The 22,795-nt window shown below is 42.7% G+C and overlaps 1 protein-coding gene across 2 annotated transcripts in view; it reads right to left on the bottom strand.

The window, feature by feature from the left end:
• The window catches only part of NR3C2 (nuclear receptor subfamily 3 group C member 2), a 335,429-nt gene that overhangs the window by 47,435 nt on the left and 265,199 nt on the right, over positions 1–22,795 (bottom strand). The gene's annotated exons all lie outside the window — the stretch shown is intronic.

The raw sequence follows: 22,795 nt of genomic DNA, 5'->3' as shown, positions 1-22,795 counted from the left end.
TAGGATTCTTGTTGTGTAATGAGCAACCTGAGACCAGGAAGATTCAATGTGCTTTCATGCAATACATTGGTTTTTATAATCAGAACTTAATGGTTTTGACTTTTTTTTTTTTTTAGTTAACTTGTGTAGGCTTTATAATTTAAGCTTTGTGCATTATTTCCAGATTCTGTCCTCCATTTGTGAAATGCTTTTGTGTGTGTGTATTTGCTTATATGCTTCAGTTATGATAACTTAGGATAAGCAGACACCCACCATAGAATAACAGACATTATCTTTATTCTTTAACTTGACTATAGATGTGCAGACACAACCCTTGGAAGGGTGCTTAACTGTGGAACAGATCAATTTTAGAAATGTCAACCCTGAAATGAGATGGTGTAACAGATCAATGATGATTAACTTGATTAGTGAGATCTTAATCACAGTGCTAGAAGTAAAGTTATAGAAATTTGAGCCTCAGATGACCAGATTCATCATGGATTCACTACTTCCAGGAATTTGATGAATTCTGGACTGAACTTAGCAAGAACATACTGAGCACCTGTTGTGATCTGAAAAATCTAACAATCAGAACACAAAGATAAAATATTCTGCTTTAGGTGTTTTAGTTCTGGTCTTATGTAAAATAAAACTTTCGCAAATTAAATGAAAGCACTCCTTACAATTCAGTATTAACAGATCATGAGTTCAGATGTTTGATAACTTCCTATCATGAGCTTGCCTTAGACCTCATCTAGACCCACTAAGCAAACATTCAGTCAGATCTTCAGTGAGTAAATAACTGATTTTTATTTAAATCTGTCAGGTTGCATTTCCTTTTCTAAGACACAGTGGCTTAACTTTTAAAAAAATATCATACACAGCATTTTTAAAAACACGTATTTTTTTTTTTTTAGCAAGTGGTAATTATTTCATGTAATCTTTTCCACAATCATTTAAGGAAATAAGGGAGAAAAATTACTTTCTAGTTCCTACTGGCTGGTCCGGTGCTTCCCCCCTTTGTGTTCCTGCTTGTTTATTAGATCACATGATCCTAAAAGGGCTTTTTATATGAGCTGAAAAGTGTTTGTTGAGCATGCATTTGGTTAGCCCAATACTAGGTGTTTAATTAGTATGTACATAGTGATTGATTGGATTTTCTGTAATTTCAGTTCAATGTGTTATCTGGCCTATTTTTACATGAATGTTTTATTTTTCAATTTTTTAAATAAAATAAATAAATAAATAAAAAGATTCAATGTGCTGCCCAAGATCACATAAGCAGTACGAGGGAAAGAGGTAAGTGTTCAAAGGAAGGATGACTTACTTCATGTATCAACAGCAGCCTATGGTTCAAGGAAATCATACATGAGCCAAGAACTCCCACCTACCATCCACCTGAGAACGCCTGACAAGAGCCAAGTAGCCTCTTGAGCTCAGTGGCTACATGCTGCCTTGGCTTCCTCTAATGAGGTCTCCAGCCCTCTTACTAGTTCATTTTTGGGGCTGCTGCCCCCCATCTGCTGACGTTAGGCAGTTATTTTGTTGCAGACGCCACTGTACTGTGAGCTGCTGGGACACAAAGCCCAGCTGAGCCTCTCCCACAGTCTCCATGTCACCTGGGTAAATGCTACCTCTAGAGAAAGTGATTCGCGTATTTCCACTGAACTTCGGAGACAGCAATGAAACCCAAAGTGTGATAACAAGTGGGGAGACATCAGGTATCTGGATGATTTCACACTGGACAACTAACTAACTAGTAAGGACACAGGCCGTAACGCTATTAAAAAAAACACACACACACACCAACCCATAGACTTTCACAGTCTTTAAGTATCTGTCCCACTCTGTATTTTAAAATAAGACACATATTATATAATGTAATATTAAAAAAAATCACAGCACTAACTAAGGACCCCATTTTGAAGTCTTAGGAAAGTACAGATAAGTGGTCATGTGTTCTGACTTATCCAAGAACAGCCCGAGACTAAGCCTGTTTTCTCAGCATGATGACCTTTACACCCAAAGCGCTATCTTTTGGACAATAATGCAGATATCTTAACTAAAGTCAAAGAATTAGGACTGAGTTTAATAGCAGTTGCTTGTAGAATGGAGGACTGGGCAGTAGATGGCTAGATGGACCAATGCTCGAGAGGCTGGAGGACTCTGTCAGAGAGAGCTCAGTGTTCAGTGTAGAGGTGTGGTGAGAACCTACTTCTTCAGGTTCACTTTAAGATTTTAACTTTTAACAACGACATCAATAACCACAACAATGTTAAACAAGGGCAACAAAAGGGAAAAAAAAAAGCAAAAAAAACCCACCCAACAATGACATCAATAACCACAACAATGTTAAACAACAATGGCAACAAAAGAGGAAATTAAAAAAAGATTTTAACTTTTATTGAAAAATAGATTCAAAAATTTCCTAAAGAACCAGACACCATCTACTTACTTGCAAATACACGTGAGGAACTTACAGAACACACCAACTTAACATAGGAGAATTATAAAATGACCATTCACATGTATAATTGTAGTCATCAGTATTTACCATGGTGACCACAGAGAAAACAATTCAGTGAAAAGACAAACCAGATCCACAACAGGGCTGGGGAGACATCATAAAGCTTATGAGAAAAAAAAATGTGTTCATGCTGAAGGCTCCTACGTCCTAGGTTCAATCCCCAGCACCACACAGAAGCCAGAGCTCAGCAGTGCTGTGGTGCTTCTTGCCCTCTGTATCTTTCACTGAAATGAAGTATTTTTAAAAAGACCCATGAGAGGTCCCTTTAGTGTTGAAACTGGGCATAAGAGGCAAAAGAGATTCGATTAAAATTGGCAAGACAGTGAAAAAAATCCACTCAATTTCAAGGAATTCAATTCCTTTAAAAACTGTCACAATTAAATTGTAGTCATTCCAGGGAATTAAAAATTTTAAAATATAAACTGTGGGGCCAAGCAGTGGCACACCTGGCTAAGTGCATGTGTTACCAAGCACAAGGACCCAGGTTCAAGCCTCCAGTTCCCACCTTGGGGGGGGGGGAGCTTCATGAAAGGTGAAGTAGTGCTGCAGGTCTCTCTCTCCTCTCTCTCTCTCTCTCTCTCCCTCCCTCCCTCCCTTTCTCCCTTCCTCCCTCCATCCCTCCCCTTCTCCACCCTATTTCACTCTCAATTTCTCTGTGTCTTATCAAATAATAAAAAAAAAAAACCCCAAGACCCTCCTCTCTCCATTTCTCTCTGTCCTAACCAACAATGACAACAACAATAATAACTACAACAATAAAAAAAAAAAACCCAAGAATTTCATCTTCAATAAAAGGATGGAGGCAGGAAATTTTGATTTTTTTTTTTTTTACTTGTTTGACTGAAAACCAGGTGCACTGTAGTCAAGTTGATCTATGGGGACACAAGTGGCGCAGAGTCCCACCCTGAAGTGCTGAGTTGAAAGGAACTGAATGAGTTACTGAAAAAAAGTGGCCAGCAAAGAACCTCAAAAACTAGGCAAAAAGCAGAGGAGGCAAAAAGCAAATACTTGTAAAACTCAAATGCTGGTCAACTGAAGACTCTATATGGGGTTGAGAAAATCCTCAAGGATATTATATTCAAGGGTCATTTGGGGCTCAGATGCCTGCAGTGGCCTCTGTGCCACACAGACACTTATGCAAGCCACAGTGGGTTCATCTGATAAACGGGCACACTGGTCCCTGCCTTTCCTCTCTTGCAGAGGCCGATGCGGATGACAACAAAGGATGTTCAGAACGAGCACTGATATCCCAAATAACACTTCAGTTTTTCTTCCATTCTTTCCTATAGCATTTCAAGCACTAAAAATACTCCAGTTCACTAAGATGCCCTCCTTTTAAAAAAATAATTATTTATTTATTCCCTTTTGTTACCCTTGTTGTTTTATCGTTATAGTTATTACTGATGTCATTGTTGTTGGATAGGACAGAGAGAAATGGAGAGAGGAGGGGAAGACAGAGAGAGAGACAGACACCTGGAGACCTGCTTCACTATTTGTGAAGCAACTTCCCTGCAGGTGGGGAGCTGGGGGTTTGAACCAGGATCCTTCGGCTGGTCCTTAAGCTTTGCTTTTTTTTTGTTTGTTTGTTTGTTTGTTTTTATTGCCTCCAGGGTTACTGCTGGGGCTTGGTGCCTGCACTATGAATCCACTGCTCCTGGAGGCCATTTTCCCCATTTTGTTGCCCTTGTTATCATTATTATTGTTGTTACTGCTGTTGTTGTTGGATAGGATAGAGAAATCAAGAGAGGAAGTGAAGACAGACAGAGGGAACTATAGACATCTGCAGATCTACTTCACCGCTTGTGAAGCAACCCCCCACCCCCCTGCAGGTGGGGAGCCAGAGGCTTGAACCAGGATCCTTACACTGGTCCTTAAACTTTGAGCCAAGTGCTGTTAATCTGCTGTGCTACCGCCCCGCCCCAAGATGCCCTCCTTTTTTTTATAAAACAACTGTTCATAATAACTTCAATTTGACAGGCTAGAAATAGCTCAGAATGATAGTTCCAATTTTTATTAAAAGTGATATTTGCTTGCAAATTAATTATAAAATTCCTATTTGCTTGAGGCCTTGGGTCTATAAGGCTGTGTTTATTTTCAAGACTGATTTAAAGTCAGTGTTATGAAGTGTCACAAAAGAAAGTGCCTGATATTTTCTCTAGTGCTTCTTTGCAAATCTGTGGCCTGTGGCACAACTTACTGACCGACCTTTGTGACTTCACGTTTAGTGTGTCAGCTACATTTAAGTTGACACCGAGCTTTGGGAGTGTATTTGGGATATATTTACAATTGAGTAATGATTGCCTTTTACTTAAATAGCTCAGGGTAATAAGCATTTTCAGTGTGTAGTTCCTCCAGTTGAGTATATTCACCCAGTCAGTGCCTTTTCTATAAGCACAGAGTTACACAGAGTTGTGCTTCTATCATTCCAAGTTACCCTCTCAAAATGCTTGAAAACCTTACAACATTCTTCAGCTATGTGCTGTAGCTTACAACAAATGCTCCTGAAAGCTGGTAGGGATATCTTTACTAGGACTCTGACATCACTTTCAGTCATGCTTACGAGTACCCAGTAAACTGCTGACTGCATTTCAAATTCAACTTTAGTTTATTTATTGAGTCAGAGCAGTGCTTAGCTCTGGCTGTTGGTGGTGCCAGGAACTGAACGGAGGCCTCTTGCATGCAAGGCCTGTGTGCCACACTGTGCATCTCCCCAGACGACAAACAGATTTTAACAAGTCTTCATATAGGCTGCAGCCAGGCTATTATATGCCGCATGTCAAGTATTTATCTACTTCCACATACAGAATACAGGCCGCTTTATGAGGTTAAGTTCTCTTCATGGCTATATGACTCCGTTTACAATTCCAGGTATACAACTTGTAACTCTTACAATGCTGCATCTAAAATAACAACAGGTGACGTATATTAAGCAGGCGTGCCCATGCCCCACACCCCGTGCCAGGCTGTGCGGTTTCTGCTTTGCAGGTGCAGACAATGAGGCAGAATGCAGACACTGGAGGCTGACTTCAAGGCTACAGAGCCAGCAAAGACTGGCATAGGTTCTGGCTGTAGCCATGACATGTAACCACACTCTGTGACATGAAGTCTCTCTTCTCAAATTTATTTATTTTTATTTATAAAAAGGAAACACTGACAAAACCATAGGATAAGAGGGGTACAACTCCACACAGTTCCCACCACTAGAACTCTGTATCCCATCCTCTCCTTTGATAGCTTTCCTATTCTTTATCTCTCTGGGAGTATGGACCCAGGGTCATTGTGGGCTGCAGAAAGTGGAAGGTCTGGCTTCTGTAATTGTTTCCCCGTTGAACATGGGCATTGACAGGTTGATCCATACTCCCAGCCTACCTCTCTCTTTTGGGCAGGGTTCTGGGGAATTAAGAGTTCCAGGACACATTGGTGGGGTCATCTGTCCAGGGAAGTCTGGTTGGCATCATGTTAGCATCTAGAACCTGGTGGCTGAAAAAAAGAGTTAACATACAAAGCCAAACAAACTGTTGACCAATCATGAACCTAAAGGCTGGAATAGTGCAGATGAAGAGTTGGGGGGGGGGGAGTCTCTGTTTTGTAGATAGCTAGTAGGCATATTTTAGTTATATTCCAAAGGGCCTGTACTAGTTTTTTTTCTTATAAAATATTTTATTTTATTTATTTATTCCCTTTTGTTGCCCTTGTTGTTTTATTGTAATTATTATTGTTGTTGTTGATGATTTTGTCGGTGTTGTTGGACAGGACAGAGAGAAATGGAGAGACGAGGGTAAGACAGAGAAGGGGAGAGAAAGATAAACACCTGCAGACCTGGTTCACCACCTGTGAAGCAACTCCCCTGTAGGTGGGGAGCCGGGGGCTCGAACCCGGATCCTTACGCCGGTCCTTGCGCTTTGTGCCATGTGCGCTTAACCCGCTGCGCTACCACCCGACTCCCCAGTTTGTTTTTTTTTTACCCTAAGGCTGAAATCTGATATGCAGGTGGATCCAAGTTATTGTCTGGGGAGATGATGTCATGGCTGGTAAAAAGACCAGAAAGCTGGATCAGGGAAGAGAGGAGCTCCCTAATATGGGAAAGTTGTATAAATATTGTTGACTGTAAACCCTATCAATTTGATGTGATCTGGGGCTTAGGAGCCTATGTGACCTCTGCATCCCTGTAGATCTGAGCTCACATTCTGTGGTCATAAGTAGGAACATTCCAAGCTGCCCCAATATCAGGACCCATCTTCCTCAGGTGTAGCATAGAGTATGTTGTCCATCCCCCCTTTGGAGGATGGAACATTCTCTAGCATTGTTGATCCAAGTTGAGGGCAAGGCCCTATGGGGGCCTACAAAGGGGTTTGTTTTGTTGTTCCTGATAGAGATGACTAGTAACAATGGAGAGAGGGATTTATTTGAGGTCTAGGCCCATCATGTCTGTTTGGAAGTCTCAGGACTCCTCAACCCTTCCTCTTATACTATAAGCTTTAGGTCTAAGCGCATAGTTAAGATGTTTGCAGAGACTTCCCTTTGGTTGGCTTTACCTCCTGAGGTGGATCTGATCTGCCCTGTATCCTGTAGATGACCACCTTGTGTGGGAGAGTGGGGACTGGCTAGGAATCCCATCCTACTGAGCAGTGATGGGACAGGGTTTTTATTTTATCTCCATCATCTTCTAAACTGCATTCAATGAAAAACTCTTCAGTAGCAGAAAATAGATAACCAGAACTGCAATTTTATTTATTTATTTTTATCCTCTTTTGGAGTAGACTAAAGTACTTCTATCTATAGAGAAGTATGGAACTTTTTCAATCACAACATTTCACTGGAAAGACTTAAAGTGAGAATTCTGTCATTTCAGAAAATGCTTCAAATGCCATGTCTAGAAATGTTCAGTCTTGGCAGTAAATATTAGAGAGGATCTGTTGAGGTTATATGAAAACATGTCTTTTTCTGTTCACAGGCCAAATGCAATTACCAGTGAAACCCACAGGACAAGAATAGAACCTCCACTTGGAAAGATAGTAACAGACTGTGGGTATGGATTGACCTGCCAATGCCTGTGTCCAGTGAAGAAGCAATTACACAAGCCGGACCATAAAGAATTCTGGTGTAGGGGCTGGGTGGGGGCACACCAGGTTAAGAGCACATAGTACTAAGTGCAAGGGCCCACACAAGGATCAGGGTTCAAGCTCCTGGCTCCCCACCTACAGGGAGTATGCTTCATGACTGGCAAAGCAGGTCTGCAGGTGTCTATCTTCCTCTCTCCCTCTTTATCTCCCCCTCCTCTCTCAATTTCTCTCTGTTCTATGCAAGAAAATAGAACAATGGCCGCCAGGAGCAGCAGACCTGTAGTGTTGGCACTGAGCCCCAGCAATAACCCTGGATGAAAAAAAGGGAAGGAAAAGAAAAAATAATTTTGGTCCATACTTCCAAAGGGGTAAATGTTAGGGGAAGACTTGTACAGAGGACTTTGAATTCCAATTCCATCAAGGCCCAGAGAGAGAGAGAGGGGGGAGAGAGAGAGAGAGAGAGAGAGAGAGAGAGGGAGAGGGAGAGAGAGAGAGAGAGATGGAGGACATGAAAAGGAAGTACACTCAGAAGTGACAGGTGCGACTTAGAAAGAGAAGGAAGGACCATAAAAATGGGCAAATATATAGAAATATAGAGATGGGGGTCGGGCAGTAGCGCAGCGGGTTAAGAACATGTGGCGCAAAACGAAAGGACCGGCGTAAGGATCCCGGTTTGAGCTCCCGGCTCCCCACCTGCAGGGGAGTCGCTTCACAAGCAGTGAAGCAGGTCTGCAGGTGTCTGTCTTTCTCTCCCTGTCTTCCCTTCCTCTCTCCATTTTTTTCTGTCCTATCCAACAATGAATGACATCAACAACAATAATAACCACAACAAGGCTACAACAACAAGGGCAACAAAAGGGGGGGAGAAAGAAATATAGAGATAGAAATAATAGTCAACCCACATCTGTGACCTTGGGAGAACTGACACAGTTTCCAATGGAGGGAATGAGGACACAGAACTCTGGTGGTGGGAAAGGTGTGGAGTTCTATTATTTTCTAAATCAATATAAAACCACTAATCATTTTTCACTTGTAGAAACAGCACCTCCATCTTTCTGCAACAGATGATTTCTCTTGCTCCTTCAGCTGATCATACCTGCTTTCCCATTCTCCTCATTTACATTTGTTTTGACTTTCTACTTCTGGGAAGGAATATTCCAAGAGTTGAGGAGACAGTAAAGTACTTGTGTGTCATAGAATCAAAGGCTAGGACACCTTCCTGCAGGGCTAGCTGGCTGTGCAGCAAGACCTAGTGTGTGCTGCAAGGAGAAAGAACGTCTTGATAGTTCTGGAATTGAATAAGACAAACAGAAGTGGCTGAGAACTTGTGGGCATATTGCTTTATCAATAAAGTGATCAGCTTCTCAACTAAGAAGAAGTGAGTGTCATTTCAAGCCTTTATAAATATTCTATGAAATTGCAAACACTCTCAGGTTAGTGAATATAATTTAATACCTTAGAGATCATTGCCAATTACAATAGTGTGGAAAACATGACAAGGTAAACTCAGCCAACCACTGACCACTTAGAAGCCATTTCAGACTGCACCTCTATCTCTCTCTCTCTCTCTCTCTCACACACACACACACACACACACACACACACACACACACACACACACACACACACACACCAGTATCTGCAAGGTGATGCATTAGCTTATATAGGTATGTATACTTGTTTCAAAGGGCTGTTTTATACACCTTGAATACATCCAATTCCCTTCACTTTGTCCTATTATCTTTTTACATTGTAACATAGCACTCCATTGAGTATACACACTGTAACAGAGTGACTGTTTCACGGCATTTATAGTCTCTAGAACAATATAGCCTCCACCTCACCCCTGCAACATGTAGCAGTTTTTTCTTCTTTTCCTGCAGAGCTGGGGTCTCACACATGACTGATACAGCTCTGGTCTATGCTCTCCCCATCAGACAGATGCCACAGCACTGGAGCTTACTTTAGTGCCACGGCACCTCCCATGTGGTGCCCAGGCTTAGACCTGGGCTGTGTGCCTAGCAACAAAGATGCCCTGCCAGATGAGCTCTTTGCTCCCCCTTTTTTCTGTCACACTCAGGAGTATGTGTTCCCTTGAGCATGTGTGTGTGTGTGTGTGTGTGTGTGTGTGTGTGTGTGTTTGTGTGTGTGGTGGGAGGTGTGTTCCTGGCCAGGTCTGCCGAGGCTAGGGAGGCTGTATTTAAATCAAGAACCTCTTGATAGGGGGTCGGGCGCAGTGGGTTAAGCGCATGTGGCGCAAAGCGCAAGGACTGGCGTAAAGCGCAAGAACTGGCATAAGGATCGCGGTTCGAGCTCCCGGCTCCCCAACTGCAGGGGAGTTGCTTCACAGGTGGTGAAGCAGATCTGAAGGTGTCTATCTTTCTTTCCCCCTCTCTGTTTTCCCCTCCTCTCTCCATTTCTCTCTGTCCTATCCAACAACGAACAATGTCAACAATGGTAATAATAATGACCATAACGAGGCTACAACAACAAGGGCAACAAAAGGGGGAGAAAATGGCCTCCAGAAGCGGTGGATTCATGGTGTAGGCACCGAGCCCAGCAATAACCCTGGAGGAAAAAGAAAAAAAAAAGAACCTCTTGATAAGGAGGAAGTGTCAAGAATGGTCTCTTGATGACTACCTCTGGGTGATGAGAAAGCGTCTAGAACATTCTTCTACTGAAACTGAGGCTATTATTATTATTATTATTATTATTATTATTATGCTAAGAAAGACTGACACTGAACTGAATGGCACTTGTTCTGCTATGATTGATGGGGCATCAAGGCAGCTATGCTCAGGGCCAGGTGGGTGGCCACTGAATTTACTGCATGAAGTCTCTACTAGTTCTTAATATACCAGTGCTTACATAGACTTCCAGGAATATCAGAAGAAGGCAACCCAATGACAAACTCTCACCACATTGTCTTGGGGGGAAAAGTGCTTAGGAAAGAGAAAAGGTGGGGAAGACTGAGAGCTGATTTGCTCCAGGGTTCTGGATAAGGGAGAGGAGTGGTAAGATGGCTATTTCACAAACCGACATGTTGGACAAGTAGTGGTGAGTAACTATTTCCTATTTCCACTGAGGTCAAGATAGGATACAGAGGTATGAAGGGCTGGAGAAGGGATTTAGGAGACATTAGGAGAATTTCCTCCAGGAGCTCTGGAATGTGTTATAGAGAGAGCCTGGAATTCTTCACTAGCAAGAACATGCCATTTTTTCCCCCTCAGGACTCTAAAGTAACAGGCAGGCAGGTATTCTGCTTGCCTGAATGGAGTCTTGCCCTAAGGTAAGAAGAATGTGATTAAATGAGTGATTGCAATCCAGGGGCCCCCACTGGAAGGAAGGAAGGAAGACCTTCAAGGTGCATTCCAGTCTAAGATGTGTCTGAAAAGCACTCCTGTGGTTCAAATTTGTCTGAGTTAAAAAAAAAAAAATTAAAAAAAAGCAAGAATAAATCTGTTATGCTTCTAAGTATGGCAAGAAATGATCTGGGAAATATTTTTTTCCAGAATATGCTCAGAGGTGAATCCTGGGCTGGCAAGAGGCACACTCAGAAGCATGTCCAGAGTTAAGGAAAAAATGCACCTGGACTTCTCCAGTACTCTCACCACTGAAACCACAAAGGCACTCATTCACTCAGCTCTGTATTTAAAAGCTCCCTGGCTTTTCTAACTCTGAGATTAGAGAATTTTAGTGGGGAAAATGCCACAGTAAGGAGCTGCCATCAGCTGAGCCTCCCTGGTCACCAGGCTCTAAGAGGACATATTCAAAGGGCATCACTCCAGGGCGGGAGGGCGAGCTCACCAGGTGGGTTTGGGGCCTTGTCCACACTGTATTTATTTTTTTACCAGAGCACCGCTCAGCTCTGGTTTATAGTGGTGCAGGGGATTGAATCTGGGACTTTGGAGCCTCAGGGAAGACAGTCTTTTTGCATAACCATTGTGCTGTCTACCCCTGCTTTCACAATGTAAATTCTAATTCTCTGGGAGCTAGTGTCATGCTGAAGGCTGGTATGCAGACACCAACAAAGTACAAATAAGCACAAAACCGAGAGAAGAAAACCTCCGTCTAGGTCTGTATAATCCACTGTAATTAAGACAAGCAGAACAGCACGAGGACAGTGGTGGTCACCCGGCAGCAAAGGTCCCTCCATGAGTCAAAAAGTTAATTTTCCAACAGCTGCAAAGGCTGCTTTCTTGGCAGATGCCAGGGCAGAGAGAGTGTTACCTGAAGCCCGCTCTCATTGGGTCTGCAGGGAGACTGTCTCATTAGGAATGTCTGATGAAGAAATGCTGCTGCGGCAGCTCGGGCAAGGGCAGGGAGTGAATGAGGCGTGAGCACATGGCGAGAGGCAGTGACCTGGAAACAGACTGCCATGCCCGGCTCCATTGACAGTGCCCTCCCAGGTCCCAGCGCCATCCTCTCGGGACAAGAGCTGAAATGGACTAGCCGGCCATGCTGGGGAGGAAAGGCACTGGCAGGGGCCCCCTCAAAGTCTGCTGGGCAGGAGCCACTGGAAGTAATACTGTGTGTGTGCATCAACTTGAGTGTGCCTGTAAACGTATGTAAATATACAAATTTACCTGACAGCTAGGCCAGGAGATTATTCTCACGTTCTAGTGGCATTTTCTTTATTAAACTGTAGCATAAAGAGTCTGTAAGTAAACGTTCCAGGACTCTTCGGACAAGCATCGGGAGTCCTGTCTGCTCATCACATTTTAGACATCTTTCAGTGTCTCTGCTTTTCCCTCCTGGAGTCCTCTGCTGCAAAGCATCCCACACTCCTTTCCCCAGAGCCACACAGGCTGAGAGTAGCCCAGGATTGGGATTCTAAAGCAATTAAGGAAGCTGCCTGTGGGTGGGGGTAGATAGCATAATGGTTATATAAAGAGGCTCTCATGCCTGAGGCTCCAACCTGCCAGGTTCAGTCCTCTGCACCACCATAAGCCAGAGGTGAGCAGTGGTTAAAAAAAAAAAAAAAAAGGAAGCTGCCTGAATTCAAGTTTAGACCTTTTGCAGTGGCTAGCACAAAAGGAAAGAAAAATTTGTGGAGTGGAATGGGAAAAGCAGACAGAGTTAGGGTTTTATCACCAGTACCATTTTGCGTCAAAATTCTTTATGCCCCTTAGGTCATTGTCCTTTGTAATATTTCTAATTATTTAAAATAATTACTTAGAGCTACTGCATTATAGTCCCCCCCCACCCCCAGGGACTATTACGTAATGTTTAATGTGAAGCCATGTGACACTTAAATTATAAGTGCTATTTAAGGTTACAGTATTTTATTATTATTTATTTTCCCTTGTTGCCCTTGTTTTATTGTTGTTGTAGTTATTACTGTTGTTGATGTCGTCGTTCTTGGATAGGACAGAGAGAAATGGAGAGAGGAGGGGAAGACAGAGAGGGGGAGAGAAAGACAGACACCTGCAGACCTGCTTCACCACCTGTGAAGTGACTCCCCTGCAGGTGGGGAGCCAGGGGCTCGAACTGGGGTCCTTACGCTGGTCCTTGTGCTTTGCGCCACATGCGCTTAACCTAAAGCTTATAGTATTTTTATGAGAAGTATATTAAGTAGGTTTTAGTTGAGAGCACCAATACAGAAATAATAATCGAATGCTTAAAATTATAAAAATTGTAAGCTGGGAGATAGCACAACAGCTTACAGAACAGACTTTCATGCTTGAGACTTGGGGGTCCCAAGTTCATTCCCTGGCACCACCAGATTTGAGCAATGCACTGGTAAAGTGAAACTATGGACGCTGCTTCACAAGAAAAGAAAAAGAAAAAAGAGAGCTGTGAGGCAGAAAATCAAAAGTAAAATAATCATCCCCTGAGTTGAAACCAAAGTGTATTTTTCACAACTGGTGAAAGGGAAAATATTCTGTTGTCACTGCACTATCAAGAACACTTTACACAGACAAGACAAAGAAGCCAAACAGATCTGAAAGCAGTCTTCATGCGAAGCTAACACTAACATAAAAAAAGACTGAGTATTACAAGTACACACTAATGAGATAGCAGAATGTCACTCAAGTTGGGAGGGGGACTGAAACAGGCCCCAGGAAAGAGAAAACAAATGTCAGTGTTTATAGCTTTCATGCATTTAAAATAAATATTACTCCACATTTTATTCCACTGACATTATCAGCATGAGTCTAAATTAAGACTTAATAGTAGCCAATGATGCATGTCCTTGAAAAAAAATTTTATTTTCCTGGGCTGGGATCTCTTCAGGATACAGCCTGAATTGGTCTGGAAACTCCCAGATAAAGCTGAGCCAAACCAAATGGGCTTTATTTTATTTTTTTGGAAGAAGCGGTCCTCTTGCATCTGCCTCCCATGTTTTCATTCCGGCTCTGCGTACCGGGTGTGGACCGTCACATCTCGAGGTGCTCTGCTGATGATGTCTGCCCTTGGCAGGTCTCTGCTGGCCAGGAGGCTCCCGGCCTCTGGCAGTGATGCAGGGGCGGCCAATGTGGACGGGCCCACAGGCCTGACCTCCTGGCCTGGCTCAGCAGACTCCCCGCTTTTCATCTGGTCTCCTGCCCCCAGTGTAAATTCCAGCACTCAGCCACTCTCTCCAAACCCGGCTCAGCAGAGCAGGCTGGACAAAAGTGTCTTTAGAAAAGAATATGCTTTCCATTTATGCTTCCAAAGTACTCTTTCAAGTTCTCAGCACTGAGCCGAGAATTTAAAGACGGGTGCTGTCTTTGTTGATCTCACAGCAGCCTATGACAGGGTCTGGCACCGTGGTCTCCTAGTCAAGATCTCAAGATGCCTGCCTCCATGGGTGGCCAACACTATATCGTTTCTTCTCCAAAACAGAAGATTCCGGGTGCATCTGGGTGACAAGTCTAGCACATGGAGACTTGTCTCAAGTGGCCTCCCCCAGGGCTCTGTTCTGGCTCCTACGCTATTTAATATTTACATCAATGACCTCCCAGAAACTTCTTCAAGGAAGTTCATCTACGCCAATGACATCTGCTGTGCAACTCAGGCATCCAAGTTCGACATCCTCGAGGAAACACTCACGAAAGACATGTCTCTGATATCTGATTGCTGTAAAAAATGGTGACTAATCCCTAGCACTGCAAAAACGGTATCATCTGTTTTCCATCTACACCATGCCTCGGCCTCGCGTGAGCTTAATGTGCAGCTTGGTGATACGAGAATCCGGCATGAAGCCCAGCCAGTCTATCTTGGCGTTACTCTCTATCGCACCCTGTCATTTCACGAACATCTCATAAAAACTGCAGCAAAGGTGGGCGCGAGGAATCACATCATTGCAAGACTGGCCAGCTCCTCATGTGATGCGAGCGCTTCCACACTACGATCATCATCTCTGGCATTATGCTATTCCACTGCAGAATACTGTGCCCCAGGATGGTTCCGTAGCCCCCATGTCCACTTGGTCGATTCCAAATTATATTCCTCCATGAGGATCATTTCTGGAACCATCCGTTCCACCCCAGTTCCATGGCTGCCAGTTCTTAGCAACATCGCCCCGCCAGATATTCGTTGGGATGCGGCATCATCTAAGTTCATTTCCCACGTCTACGCTCGACCAGACCTGCCAATATACGCGGATATCTTCGCCCACCCTGTCCGACGCTTGACGTCTCGTCACCCAATCTGGTCCCCTACGCCTACACTGAACTTCTCTGTTCCAGACTCTTGGAAACAGAGCTGGCAGTCAGCTGAGGTAAAGAACAAACACCTCATCACAGACCCCTGCGAGCGTCAACCCAGCTTTGACCTAGCACGTTATGATTGGGCCCTCCTCAATCGCTATCGAACAGGCCATGGCCGGTGCGCCGCTATGTTCCATCGCTGGGGAGCCAGAGACGACCCGAACTGCCCCTGCGGCTCCAGACAGACTATGACCCACATAGTCAATGACTGCCACCTCTCCAGATTCAAAGGAGGTCTCGAAACTTTACATCAGGCTCAACCTGACGCTGCTGACTGGCTACGGGAGAAGGGCAAACGCTAGAAGAAGAAGCACTGAGCTGTATTGCAAAACAAAATCTGTCTGAGGATGAAAGTAAGAAAGTCCTTAGCAAGTATGATGCTAATCCATGTACAAGAAACTTGCAGGGGACTGCTGGCGGGAATGTAAATTGGTCCAAACTCTGTGGAGAACAGTCTGGAGAACTCTCAGAAGGCTAGAAATGGACCTCCCCTATGATCCTGCAATAACTCTCCTGGGGATATATCCTAAGGAACCCAACACATCTATCCAAAAAGATCTGTGTACACATATGTTCTTAGCAGCACAATTTGTCATAGCCAAAACCTGGAAGCAACCCAGGTGTCCAACAACAGATGAGTGGCTGAGCAAGTTGTGGTCTATATACACAATAGAATACTACTCAGGTATAAAAAATGGTGACTACTGTTTTCAGCTGATCTTGGATGAACCTTGAAAAGTTCATGTTAAGTGATATAAGTCAGATACAGGAGGATGAATATGGGATGATCTCACTCTCAGGCAGAAGTTGAAATACAAGATCAGGGGAGTCAGGCAGTAGTACTGCGGGTTAAGCGCAAGTGGCACAAAGCACAAGAACCAGCATAAAGATCCCGGTTCGAGCCCCTGGTTTCCCACCTGCAGGGGAGTCGCTTCACAGGTGGTGAAGCAGGTCTGCAGGTGTCTTTCTTTGTCTCCTTCTCTCTGTCTTCCCCATCTCTCTCCATTTTTCTGTCCTATCCAATGACGACATCAATAACAACAAAAACAATAATAACTATAACAATAAAAAAGAAGGGAAAGGGAAAATAAATAAATATATAAAAAAATGACAAAAAAAAAAAAAAAAGAAAAACAAGATCAGAAGAGAAAACACAAGTAGAACCTGAAGTGGAATTGGCGTATTGCACCAACGCAAAGGACTCTGGGGTGGGTGGGTGGGGGGAGAATACAGGTCCAAAAAGGATGACAGAGGACCTAGTGGGGGTTGTATTGTTATATGGAAAACTGAGAAATATTATGCACGTGCAAACTATTGTATTTACTGTCGAATGTAAAACATTAATTCCCCCCCCCCCAAAAAAAAAAGAAAAAGAAAAAAAAGAAACTTGCAGGGGAAGTAAACACTCTGTGACTCCTTTTCAGTGAATCATGGTGATTTGTGATAATCTGTGTCTCACTTGCGTGAGCTGAGCCTTAGAGGCAACTGGAAACCACTCGGCCTTTGTCCCACAAAGCTGTGAAGGGAGTGGTCCAGGAGGTCTCTCAGAGATGGCCGGTGCAGCTCTGGGAGGGTTACTGGGTCACTTCTCATAATTATTCTCTGGAGTTCTAGTTCTCATCTAAATCACTGTTATTTCATTTATTTTTCCTTTGTTAATGATTTAAAGGAGTCTTACAAAACAGATTTCAGGGGTACGTTTCACACCCACACATGGTAAGTGCCAGTCAGCTTGCTCTTCAAAACAGGATGCCTTCTTCCCTGTGGACTCCTCAACCTCCATAGTTCTCAGAAAGTCTATGAGAGTGAGACAGTTTGGCTCCAAGTTCATTTGTTTTAGTCATCTCCATTCCACATGTAAGTGAAACCATCTAGTCTTTCACCTCAGCATAATCACCTCCAGTTCCATCCATTTCATTCTAAATGACACAGCATTGGTGTTTTTGCTTGCAGCATATGCCACAGTTATTTTTAAAGCAACATCACACTTACTGATAAGGAGTTTAAACAAAACCAATTGCTTCTTAGCAGGAACTATCACCTTCACGCAACAAGCACATGACATTAGCTACATTTTCAGGAAGCTTTTCATATGCATCCATGTTTTTTCCCCCCAATATTATTAGCTGTTAAAGAGTTCATGAATTCCTTTTAACTTAGTTCATATGTTTGAAAAATAAGTTCTCAGAAAACTACTACAAAGTAACTTCTTATTGAGGAGATATAGGTTATACTACTCCAAAACTGGAGAAAAGACACTACAAGTTTTAGTGAGAAACTTTATAAGCTGTATTATCTAGCTTCTTGGGTAACTTTTAAAAAATTTATTTAGCTTATTTTAATTAGAAAGAGTAGATACAGAGGGAAAGATACTGAGAGAGAGAGAGAGAGAGAGAGAGAGAGAGAGAGAGAGACCGACCAGAACACTGTTCAGTTCTGACTTATGGTGGGGCCAGGTACTGAACCTGGGACCTCAGAGCCTAAGGCTCGATAGGCTTTTGTATAATCATTATGCTGTCTCCTCAGCCCTTGGGTAACATTTAAGAACTAAATATACTGATATATTATTGATTATGCAAGTTTCAAATTTTATACATGATCACATTATAATTTAGTTATTTTCCAAAATATTTTATTAACATTTCTGCATGGTTTAGAGCTTAATAAAAGTAATGGTACATACAGAGAAGTGCAACTAATAAAGAAAAGATGAAGGGCAGGTCCAGAAATTAAGAAAACGAAGGATCACCTATAAGTTCTCAAGTGAGAGAAACCAAAGGTGTTTTCCTTAGAGTGGTCTGTTTCATTATTATTTTCCCTAGGATGAGGAATTTGGGCTCACCTCAGGTCAACAATGTCAAAATATCTGCCAGTGGAGACTGGCAGTTTTAATTTTTAGGAACCTCTAAAGTAACAGTTCCTTGAAACTGAGAACTATCAAACCTAAAAGTTCTGAATGGGACTAGAGAAAGAGAGCCTATGCATCGTTTGAAAACTTTGATTTCTCAGGATCTGGAATATTCCACACACAAATTTGTGTTTGTGATAATGCAAGAAAACAACCTTAAAATCTCTTTCCCTCCTGGGAGCCCCCTGCTGGAGCCGAGAGCTGGCCGCAGAGGAAGATGACTTCTCTACAACATTCCTTTAGGTTGGGTAGAGAGACCTTTATTGCATACTTAAAGCCTACATTGAGCTTCTTAGAAATCCAGTTCTGACCATGGGCGCTGCATTTGTTAACTGCAGAAGTGATATTCAGGCCCTGCTGGCATGTACCGCAGACGTTCCCATAAGTGCCTATATGTAGGCTTACAATTCCCAGGCATGGGTGAGCATCCTATCACACCCTTTTGGGTGTATGTACCGACTGACAGGCTCATTTCCTGTACTTTATTATGATTGTTTTAAAAAAAGCAAGCAAAGAGAAAAATGAAACTGAGTAATGACTAACTGCTTTCAAGATTCAGTGTCATGTTACAACTCAAGCTGGACTGCATACAACAGGCTTCCTCACTAACCAGTCCAGGTAGAAACATATTTGCTCCTGTGATGAAACAGGACCTTTCCCAGGCAAAGACTTCCTTCAGCTATGTGGCTGGCACTGCTCTCTAGGTTCCCCTTCCTGCTGGTACCACCTGGAGGCAGGAAGGTCCCCACCCTGAGATTTATAGCCTCTTTCTCATCTCCGGAAGCTGCACCTCCCAGGCTCCCATGATCAGCAGCCCTGGACCCACCTAACTGCCACGCACAATTGAAATGTGGCTACAATGTGAAGGGACTTCTAGGGCTACTCCAGTCATGGGTGTGGTCTCACACCGTTCAGGTATGTAGATGCACATTTTCCTCACGAATGAAGGTGCTGAGATCCTCTCTGACAATACTTTCCTTATTCTTTTAGCTGCTAGGCTTTTTATTTCCCAGAGACAGGGCCAGGAAAGTCTGTTTATGGTCACGAACACAGCATGGCTTATTTCCACTCTCCTCACTGGCTGCCCAGACAAGGACTGAGCATCTCTGTAAAGCCAAAGTTCAGGTCAGCACATCTGACTTTGACCTTGGGGTGCAGCTGTCCTGGAGACCATGGACTCCACAGATATAATTGATAGTCCTTAGAATATACTCTCCTCCTAAAGCAACCAGAAGGACAGAAATCACTAAAGTTAGAGCAGAAATAAACAACATCGAAAATAAAAGAACCATACAAAAGATCAATGAAGCCAAATCTTGGTTCTTTGAAAGATTAAACAAAATTGACAAACCCCTAGCCAGACTCACCAAACAAAAAAGAGAGAAGACTCAAATTAATAGAATTGTAAACGATGCAGGAGATATCACAAATGACATCACAGAAATCCAGAGAATCCTGCGAAACTTCTATAAAGAACTATACGCCACCAAGCTAGAGAATCTGGAAGAAATGGAACAATTCCTAGAAGCATATGCCCTTCCAAAACTGAACCAAGAAGAACTACAAAATCTAAATGCACCAATCACAGACAAAGAAATTGAAACCGTTATTAAGAATCTCCCCAACAACAAAAGTCCTGGACCAGATGGCTTCACAAACGAATTCTACAAAACTTTCAGGAAACAGTTAGTACCCATACTTCTTAAGCTATTCCATAAGATTGAAGAAACAGGAATACTCCCTTCCACCTTCTACGAAGCCAACATCACCCTGATACCAAAAGCTGATAGGGACAGAACAAAAAAGGAAAACTACAGACCAATATCTCTGATGAACATCAGTGCCAAAATATTAAACAAGATCTTGGCCAACCGGATACAGCAACATATCAAAAAGATTTTTCATCATGACCAAGTGGGATTCATCCCAGGAATGCAAGGCTGGTTCAACATCTGTAAGTCAATCAACGTCATTCACCACATCAATAAAAGCAAAGCCAAAAACCACATAATTATCTCAATAGATGCTGAGAAAGCCTTTGACAAAATCCAACACCCATTCATGCTCAAAACTCTACAAAAAAATGGGAATAGCTGGGAAATTCCTCAAGATAGTGGAGTCTATATATAGCAAACCTACAGCCAACATCATACTCAATGGACAGAAGCTGAAAGCATTCCTCCTCAGATCGGGGACTAGACAGGGCTGTCCACTGTCACCGTTACTCTTCAACACAGTATTGGAAGTTCTTGCCATAGCAATCAGGCAAGAGAAAGGAATCAAAGGAATACAGATTGGAAAGGAAGAAGTCAAGCTCTCACTATTTGTAGATGATATGATAGTATACATAGAAAAACCTAAAGTATCCAGCAGAAAATTACTGGAAGTTATTAGGCAATATAGCAAGGTATCAGGCTACAAAATCAATGAACAAAAATCAGTGGCATTTCTTTATGCAAACACCAAATCTGAAGAAGAAGACATCCAGAAATCACTCCCCTTTACTGTTTCAGCAAAATCAATCAAATACCTAGGAATAAAGTTGACCAAAGAAGTGAAAGACTTGTATGCTGAAAACTATGAGTCGCTACTCAAGGAAATAGAAACTGATACCAAGAAATGGAAAGATATGCCATGCTCATGGATTGGAAGAATAAATATCATCAAAATGAATATTCTCCCCAGAGCCATATACAAATTTAATGCAATACCCATCAAAGTTCCACCAAACTTCTTTAAGAGAATAGAACAAACACTACAATCATTTATCTGGAACCTGAAAACACCTAGAATTGCCAAAACCATCTTGAGGAAAAGAAACAGAAATGGAGGCATCACACTCCCAGACCTTAAAGTATATTATAAAGCCATCATCATCAAAACAGCATGGTACTGGAACAAAAATAGGCACACAGACCAGTGGAACAGAATTGAAAGCCCAGAAATAAATCCCCACACCTATGGACATCTAATCTTTGATAAGGGGGCCCAAAGGATTAAATGGAAAAAGGAGGCTCTCTTCAATAAATGGTGCTGGGAAAACTGGGTTGTAACATGCAGAAGAATGGAATTGAACCACTTTATCTCACCAGAAACAAAAATCAACTCCAAATGGATCAAAGACCTAGATGTCAGACCAGAAACAATCAAATACTTAGAGGAAAACATTGGTAAAACACTTTCCCACCTACACCTCAAGGACATCTTTGATGAATCAAACCCAATTGCAAGGAAGACTAAAGCAGAAACAAACCAATGGGACTATATCAAATTGAAAAGCTTCTGCACATCCAAAGAAACTATTAAACAAACAGAGAGACCCCTCACAGAATGGGAGAAGATCTTCACATGCCAGACATCAGACAAGAAACTAATCACCAAAATATATAAAGAGCTCAGCAAACTTAGCACCAAAAAAGCCAATGACCCCATCCAAAAATGGGCAGAGGATATGAACAAAACATTCACCTCAGAGGAGATCCAAAAGGCTAACAAACATATGAAAAACTGCTCTAGGTCACTGATTGTCAGAGAAATGCAAATTAAGACAACACTAAGATACCACCTCACTCCTGTAAGAATGGCATACATCAAAAAGTACAGAAGCAACAAATGCTGGAGAGGTTGTGGGGACAGAGGAACCCTTTTACATTGCTGGTGGGAATGTAAATTGGTCCAGCCTCTGTGGAGAGCAGTCTGGAAAACTCTCAGAAGGCTAGACATGGACCTTCCATATGATCCAGTAATTCCTCTCCTGGGATTATACCCCAAAGACTCCATAACACCCAACCAAAAAGAGGTGTGTACTCCTATGTTCATAGCAGCACAATTCATAATAGCTAAACCCTGGAAGCAACCCAGGTGCCCAACAACAGATGAGAGGCTGAGAAAGCTGTGGTATATATACACAATGGAATACTATGCAGCTATCAAGAACAATGAACCCACCTTCTCTGACCCATCTTGGACAGAGCTAGAAGGAATTATGTTAAGTGAGCTAAGTCAGAAAGATAAAGATGAGTATGGGATGATCCCACTCATCAACAGAAGTTGAGTAAGAAGATCTGAAAGGGAAACTAAAAGCAGGACCTAACCAAATTGTAAGTAGGGCACCAAAGTAAAAACCCAGTGGTGAGGGGTAGACATGCAGCTTCCTGGGCCAGTGGGGGGTGGGAGTGGGTGGGAGGGATGGGTCACAGTCTTTTGGTGGTGGGAATGGTGTTTATGTACACTCCCAGTAAAATGTAGTCATATAAATCAGTAGTTAATCAATATGAGAGGGAGAAAATCAATTGTATGTCTCAAAGTTTTTCAAAACACAAACTGAATCTTTTTAATATATAGGCTGTGTATTTGATATGTGGACTCTCTCAAAAGCCTAGACCAAGTAGATCAGAAGCATCCAAGAGCACAGCTATATACAAGATACTGTGTACTGTACAGCAAACCCTAATGAAAGGACTTTTCAAAGTTAACCCAATTACCAAATAATGTGATGATAACATTAACTGTCGATTGTCTTTTTGAACCCTAAGACAGCAGGAACCCCACATCTCCACTATAGAGCCCCTACTTCCCCCAGTCCTGAAACCCTTGGATAGGGGCCACTTTCCCGTATGCCTCT

Source organism: Erinaceus europaeus, chromosome 19 (assembly GCF_950295315.1).
Source record: "Erinaceus europaeus chromosome 19, mEriEur2.1, whole genome shotgun sequence".
NCBI lineage: Eukaryota > Metazoa > Chordata > Mammalia > Eulipotyphla > Erinaceidae > Erinaceus > Erinaceus europaeus.
Note: the sequence above shows the minus strand (reverse complement) of the source record. Positions and strands in the feature narration are given on the sequence as shown.